Source organism: Elephantulus edwardii, unplaced genomic scaffold, assembly GCF_000299155.1.
Source record: "Elephantulus edwardii isolate Elephantulus edwardi_28Jun2011 unplaced genomic scaffold, EleEdw1.0 scaffold00110, whole genome shotgun sequence".
In the NCBI taxonomy this organism is placed as follows: Eukaryota; Metazoa; Chordata; class Mammalia; order Macroscelidea; family Macroscelididae; genus Elephantulus; species Elephantulus edwardii.
Genome location: NW_006399860.1, coordinates 6,092,762 through 6,099,812, shown reverse-complemented (window position 1 = coordinate 6,099,812; position 7,051 = coordinate 6,092,762). Strand labels below are relative to the sequence as shown.

At 39.2% G+C, this 7,051-nt stretch overlaps 1 protein-coding gene and 1 pseudogene across 1 annotated transcript in view; one reads left to right on the top strand and one right to left on the bottom strand.

Moving 5' to 3' along the window:
- Positions 1-7,051, bottom strand: part of DENND1B (DENN/MADD domain containing 1B) — a 414,540-nt gene that overhangs the window by 300,060 nt on the left and 107,429 nt on the right.
- On the top strand, positions 3,478-4,444 carry LOC102854971 (annotated as a pseudogene).

Genomic DNA, 7,051 nt, shown 5'->3' with positions numbered 1-7,051 from the left:
TCACCCTTCTGCCCCCAACCCTCGCCTCCTTCTACCCGCAATATGTTTTTCCCAATAAATAAAATAAAATAAAATAAAAAAATAAAGTTATATGATAGGGAAGAAAAAAAAACACACAGAATTTTGACCTCCCATAGTTCTGGTGAGGTACTGGATTTCCTGATTGCAACATCCATAGGTGTTGATTGTGGGTCCTAAGAAAATTAAATCCTGACAACTTCAATCTTTTCTCTGTTTATCATGATGTTGTCTATTGGTCAAGTTGTAGGGATTTTTATTTTCTTGAAGTTGAAATGTAATCCATGCTGAAGTTTTTTATCATCTTCAGTAAGTACTTCAAGTCCTCTTCATTTTCTGTAGTGAATGAGTCTTCCAATCCTAATGGCACATCCTTCTTCATACAGTACATTTTCTCAAATTATTTGCTCAGCAAAAATACAGATGAGATACAACATTTATATATTCCTTTAATATTTTAAACTATGTGGTATAACGTTGTTCAAATGATTGCTTCTTGATCTACAATTAGATTTTATTATGATCACAATCAAGTGTTCTTCTCAATGTTATCCACAATTTATTCTGATTTACACAGGTGGATCAGAAAAGAAGAGGAAGATTCTTAATGAGTCTGAAAAACATACTGACTGCAATCATTAGCTTAAGCACAGCAGAAATTATGACTATTCCACAGAACCTGGAAAAATTTTCTGCATAGGGCTGCTAAGAATCAAGAGTCAACTCGACCAGCACCTAACAATACAGTTCTGGAGACTAGAAGTAGTCTAATTCAAGGGCTCAGAAGAGACATGGTCTCTATGAAGGTGTCAGGGGAAGATTCTTCTTTGTCTCTTCTAACTTCTAGTAGTAGCCACAGATGTTCTTTAGCTTGTGTCATCATAAATCTAAACTTTGCCTTATTTATTACATGGCATTCTTTTCCATGTGTCCATTTTTAAAAAATAAATAAAGACAGACACCAGTAATGCTGGTTTAAGTAATATTATTTAGTAAGGACATGCATAATATTGGCTTAAGTAGTATTAGATGACACAACCTTGCTTGCTGAAACTGAGGAGGACCTCATGCACTTGCTGCAAAGGGTCAAGGACTACAGCCTTCAGTATGGATTGAGGCTCAATGTCAAGAAGACAAAGATTCTCACCACTGGACCAATTGGTTGCATCAGCATGGATGGCGAAGAGATTGAGAATATTCACAGCTTCAGTTTGCTCGGCTCCACGGTCAACACTCTTGGCACCAGCACCCAGGAAATCAAAAAACGTATTGCGATGGGAAAGTCTGCTGCTAGGGACCTCTCTAAAGTACTCAAGAGCAATGGTGTCTCTCTGGAGACTAAGGTGCGCCTGATACAAGCCATGGTCTTTACAATCACTTGTTATGCATCAGAGAGTTGGACAATGTCTAGGGAGGATAGAAGGAGAATTAATGCCTTTGACCTGTGGTGCTGAAGAAGAGTATTGAATGTACCATGGACTGCCAAGAAAACAAACAGATTCATCCTGGAGACAGTTAAACCAGGCTGCTCCTTGGAGGCAAGGATTCTGGGGCTTCGTCTGACATACTTTGGACATGTTGTAAGGAGGGACTGGTCCTTGGAGAGGGACATCATGCTTGGGAGGGTGGAGGGACAGCACAGGAGGGGAAGACCCTCTATGAGGTGGATTGATTCAGTGACTGGGGTAATCGGGATGGGTGTGTTGGAGGCAGTGTGATTGGCACAAAATAGAGCAGGGTTTAGGGCTGTTGTACATAGGGTCACTATGAGTCGCAAATGACTCGACGGCACACAACAACAACAACAAGTATTAGAGACAGCTCTAAAGTTCTGAAGAGCAGCGATGTTAGTCTGGAGACTAAGGTGCTCCTGATACATGCCATGGTCTTTGCAATTACTTGCTATGCATCAGAGCGCTGGGCAATGACTAGGGATGACAGAAGGAGAATTGATGCCTTTTAGCTGTGGTGCTGAAGAAGAGTATTGTATACCCTGAACTGCTAATAAAATGAACAGGTTTGTCCTGGAGTGAGTGAAGCCAGGCTGTTCCTTGGAGGCAAGAATTCTGAAGCTTCGTCTGACATACTTTGGACATGTTGCAAGGAGGGACCAGTCCTTGGAGTGGGGCGTCATGTTTGGGAAAGTGGAGGGACAGCGCAGGAGAGGAAGACCCTTAAGGAGATGGACTGATTCAGTGACTGGGGTGATGGGGGTAGGTGTGTCGGAGATGATGAGATTGGCACAGGATAGGACAGAATTCAGAGCTGTTAAACATAGGGTTGCTATGAGTCACAAGTGACTGACTGGATGGCACATAATAACAACAACAACAATATTAATAATGAAGCTCTAGTGGCCTAGTCTTTCCAATCACTGGTTATGCATCTGAGAGCAGGACAATGAATAAGGATGACAGAAAAAGAATTGATGCCTTTGAACTGTGGTGCTGGAGAAGAGCAATGAACATCCCCATGGACACCAAGAGAACAAACAGATATGTCTTGGAAAGGGGGCAGCTGGAGTGCTCTATGGAGAGAAGAATGATGTGGCTTCACCTCACTTATTTTGGGCATGTTACTAGGAGGGGCTAGTCCCTGGAGAGGGACATGATGCTGGGAAAGGTGGAGGGTCGGCAAAGAAGAAGAAGACCCTCAACCAGATGGATTGACACAGTGACTGACACAATGGGATCTTGCATGTCAGGAAGGGGGAGGATGGCATAGGATAAAACAGGGTTCAGATCTTTTGTTTATCATGTCACTATGAGTCATACTCGATGGCCCGTAACAACAACAAGAAGCAGAATTCCTAAACATAAAAAAGATGAAACATATGATTATGCATTATAATATATATCTCACAAAATAGAACTTTAAAGTTTTTAATTAAAAACTGATAAATGATTCATTTATCTGACTTACTTGAAATACTACATTATTAGCTAGATTCTTCTTTATTGGCAAATAAATATGAAAATTATACACTTACTAATTTAAAAATATGTACATAAATCCAAGTGAAGACATTTTATAATTATACATTGGAACTACAATTTTCATTTCTTTGAAATGATTAAAGCATTAAAGGTAGGATTAAAGCATTTTAACAACAAAAATATCATAATTATTAAAAATTATCTGCTTTTATTTCTTACACAGCATAAAGAACTGTCTAATTCTAAAATTAAGAGTTTCAAGGCAAGAAAGTTTAAATGGTGATAGGCTATGGGAGAAATAAGCACCTCCCACTAACTCATTCAGTCAATGAATATTTATTTAGCACCTAATATGTTTCTACTATTCTGTGGCCAAGAGATTTCGTGAAAACTATATTCATTAAGACTAAGTAACAATGTTTCACTTTGCTCTCTAGCCGTAGCAGCCAGGCCTTAAGCAAGTGGGACAGCCTCAGCTCTCCTCTCAGGAGACCACCAGATGACCCCTTTCCTTGGTCTCCCCATGGTGACCTATGGGTAGAGCTGTGCATGCCCAGTGTGCATTCCTCCATTCTATGCTGACCATGGCAAATTTTCAACAAAGGATTTGGTTTGGGATTGGTGAAACTAGATGTGAAAACAAAGTCATGCAGTGGAGTAGAATTCTCAACATCTGGCTCATCTAACACAAACACTGGTAAAATTATTGGGACCTTGGAGATAATATATAAATGGTGTAAATATGGTCCGACTTTAACAGAAAAATGGAACACTGAGAACACTCTGGGAATACAAATTGCAACTGAAGACCAGATCTGCCAAGGTTTGAAATTGGCATTTGATACTGCCTTTTCAACAAACACAGGGGGGGAATAGTCAATCAAGTCTTCTTACAAGAGGGAGTGCATAAACCTTGGTTGTGATGTTGACTTTTACTTTGCTGGACCTGCAATCCATGGTTCAGCTATCTGTGGTTATAAGGGCTGGCTCCCTAAGTACCAGATGGCCTTTGACTATGTTAAATCAAAGTTGACAAGGAATAACTGCTGTGGATTTCAGACCAGGGACTTTCAGTTACACACTAATATCAATGAGGGGACAAAATTTTGGAGGATCAATTTCAGAAAGGATGTAAAGATCTTGACACTTCAGTAAACCTTGCTGGGACATCAGGTCCCAACTGCACTCATTTGGGCATTGCTGCTAAACATCAGTTGGATCCCACTGCTTCCATTTCTGCAAAAGTCAACAACTTTAATTTAATTGGAGTAAGCTAGACTCTGAAACCTGGAGTGAGGCTTCCACTGTCCGCTCTGATAGACAAGGAAATCATTAATGCTGGAAGTCACAAGCTTGGGCTTGCTCTGGAATAAGAGGCTAAATTAGGCTATGAAACCTCTGGGAATGGTTATCAGAAGATTTTTTCCTTACTATATTTCCAGTGTGAACAGTATGCTTCCCTCCATGAAGGTGATCAAAATAAACGATGATCTAAACAAGAGCTGTAGTTTAAATATTTAGACCATTACATGTTTCTAGTTGAATTGGTTATCTTCCTAATTACCAATCCTGCAGCCATGCAGTCACCTATACATTATTTAAATGTATTTAACTGTTTAAAACACTACTCACCAATAATGATATATTTTTTAAAAAAAGATGTAAAAATAAGTGCTTAAGAGGAACTTCCCCCTCCTCTCAAAAAATGTAAAGGAATTAGACACATTAAGAATTATATTGGAGTGGGTAACATTTTAGATAAATTAGCCCCAGAAGGCATCAGTGAGAAAGTGCCTTCTGAAAACAATCTGAAAGAAATGAGAATGACAGTCTTACAGTTTTCTGAAAAACAGCCTCCCAAACAGAGGAAATAGCAGTGCAAAGGCCCTTGGGAGTGGTCTGATCTTTGAGAAACAAGGAGACAAGAAAAGGTCTGAGTGATAAGGGAGAAGAGGTAGGTCATGTAGAGTCATCCTATAGATACAAGGGTATCATAAATCACCAAAAGGATCTGTGCTTGACCTCTAAAAGACAAACTCACAGACTTTTAAGTAGAAAAGTGGCAAATGTGGCAGATTTTTAACAAGACCACTCTGGCTGCTAGTTGAGTACAAACTGAAAAGGAACAAAATAATAAAGCCAATTATGAGGCTACTATGGTAAACCAGATAAAATACAAAATGAACTCTTCAGGATAAGAACTTGGATCTCACTCACATAGTAAGAGAACTGAGGTCTAGACATATATGAAAAAATCTGTGTTAAAAACAGCAAGGAAGGACACAGATAACATTTACATGTCCCACCCTGATGCAACTGAGAATAGAAACTCCCAGTGGCTTAAAGGCACCTCTACCAAATCATTCTAGTGCCATATAGGTACTCAGGAAAGAACAAGGGCCTTTTAGAACTAAATGAGTTTTAGTTCTGCAAGTCTCTTTTCTTCCCCCACCCCATACTTTCAAAATGTATTATGTGCTTGTTGTGATAGACATAGTAAAGCACACCCTAATTCAACCATTTTATTTAAAAAGTGTACTTCAGTAAATTAGAAGCAGGGGTGGCATCCACTTCCTAAACAGCATGCCTCTGGAAGCTCTATGAACTTTGATAAATGATGATAGTTATAGAAAGGCTTCAGGCCTTTTGTTTATAGGGTCGCTATTAGTCATGCTTGATTCAAAGGCACTCAGCAACAACTTCAGTAAAAGTGATAACAATTATTCAGAAGATAAAGCCATTCTCACCTCCTTTTCAGGTATCTTTCTCTGTCAACAACACAAACTCATGGTTCCCTTAAGTTTCTGTCTTATCTTTGTAGTTGCAGTTATCACTTTAATCTCAGACAATCCTCAAATAATGCTCAAGACAAACTTTAAAAAAAAAACAAACCTAGTTTAACTACACTAAGGATTCCTGGTGGCATCCTGGGTTACATATTTGGGCTGCTAACCAAAATGTTAGCAGTTCGATTCCACCATCTGCTCTTTAGAAGAGAGATGAGGCAGATTGCTCCTGTAAACATTTACAGTCTCAAAGCCCAGTGGAGGGTTGCTCAAGAGTGGAAATCCAGTCAATGAAAATTGGCTGGATCTAAGTTTGGGGGAAGGGTTATATTTAAGAAGATTTCAAGAGGTGTGTTTGGTTTAAAGTTTAAAAGTTATCTCAGGGCATAAGAAGTCATCTCCCTATCCACTTTGCCAAATCTAGGCTATGACACACATCAAGTGATACCGAATGTATAAAAGTGGTGACTAATGTCATCATTGTGAATGATAAGGCAGGGTAAAGCATACCAGTACTAAATCATAAGCCCTGGATGGGCACCAAACAATGTTCCAAAGTGAGGGCAAGTGTCTCTGTCATCATCAGCACTATCACAAGCAGCAGTGATTAAATGTTCTAGAGAAATGACTGTAGAGAGAACCATTAAGAGTAAAGCCATGTGAGACTAAGTGAGTTCACACCTCCCCCAAGTTACGTAGTCTTTTTCAAAATGATTGCTCCTGAGTGCTGCAGAGTATTTAATTCAGTTGTGGTTGGACATTTGCAGTGTTTCCATGTTCCTGAACTGGTGAATAATGCTACCATGAACACTGGTGTACAGATCTCTATTGTGTCTCAGTTCTAATTTTCTAGGAGTATATTCCTAGTAGTGCAATAGCTGGGTCATACAAATTTTCTATGTAAGATTATTATAAAAAATATTGATGTTGTTGTTGTTGTTGTTGTTGTTAAGTGCTGTCAAGTCATAGACAACTCATAGTGACTCTATGAATGAAAAAATTGAACACTTGAATGCCTTTCATCATTTCTCTAAGTTCAAAGAGTTTCCGGAGGCAAGCTATTTCAGAAATGGATGCCACTCCTGTTTCCAAGCTTGTTAATAAGGGAGCTCCACCAAACACTGTTCACCATGGACAACAATTATGGCTTTTGCCACATCAGTGCCACAGTGTTTAGCATCACAGCAACCACAAATTACCTCTGTACAGCAAACAGACAGAGTAGTGCTATACTACTTAGAAGAATCTTTTACCAAAACAATTAAAACCAGACCTGAGGGCCGTAGGTTAAATATAATATAATATTATATT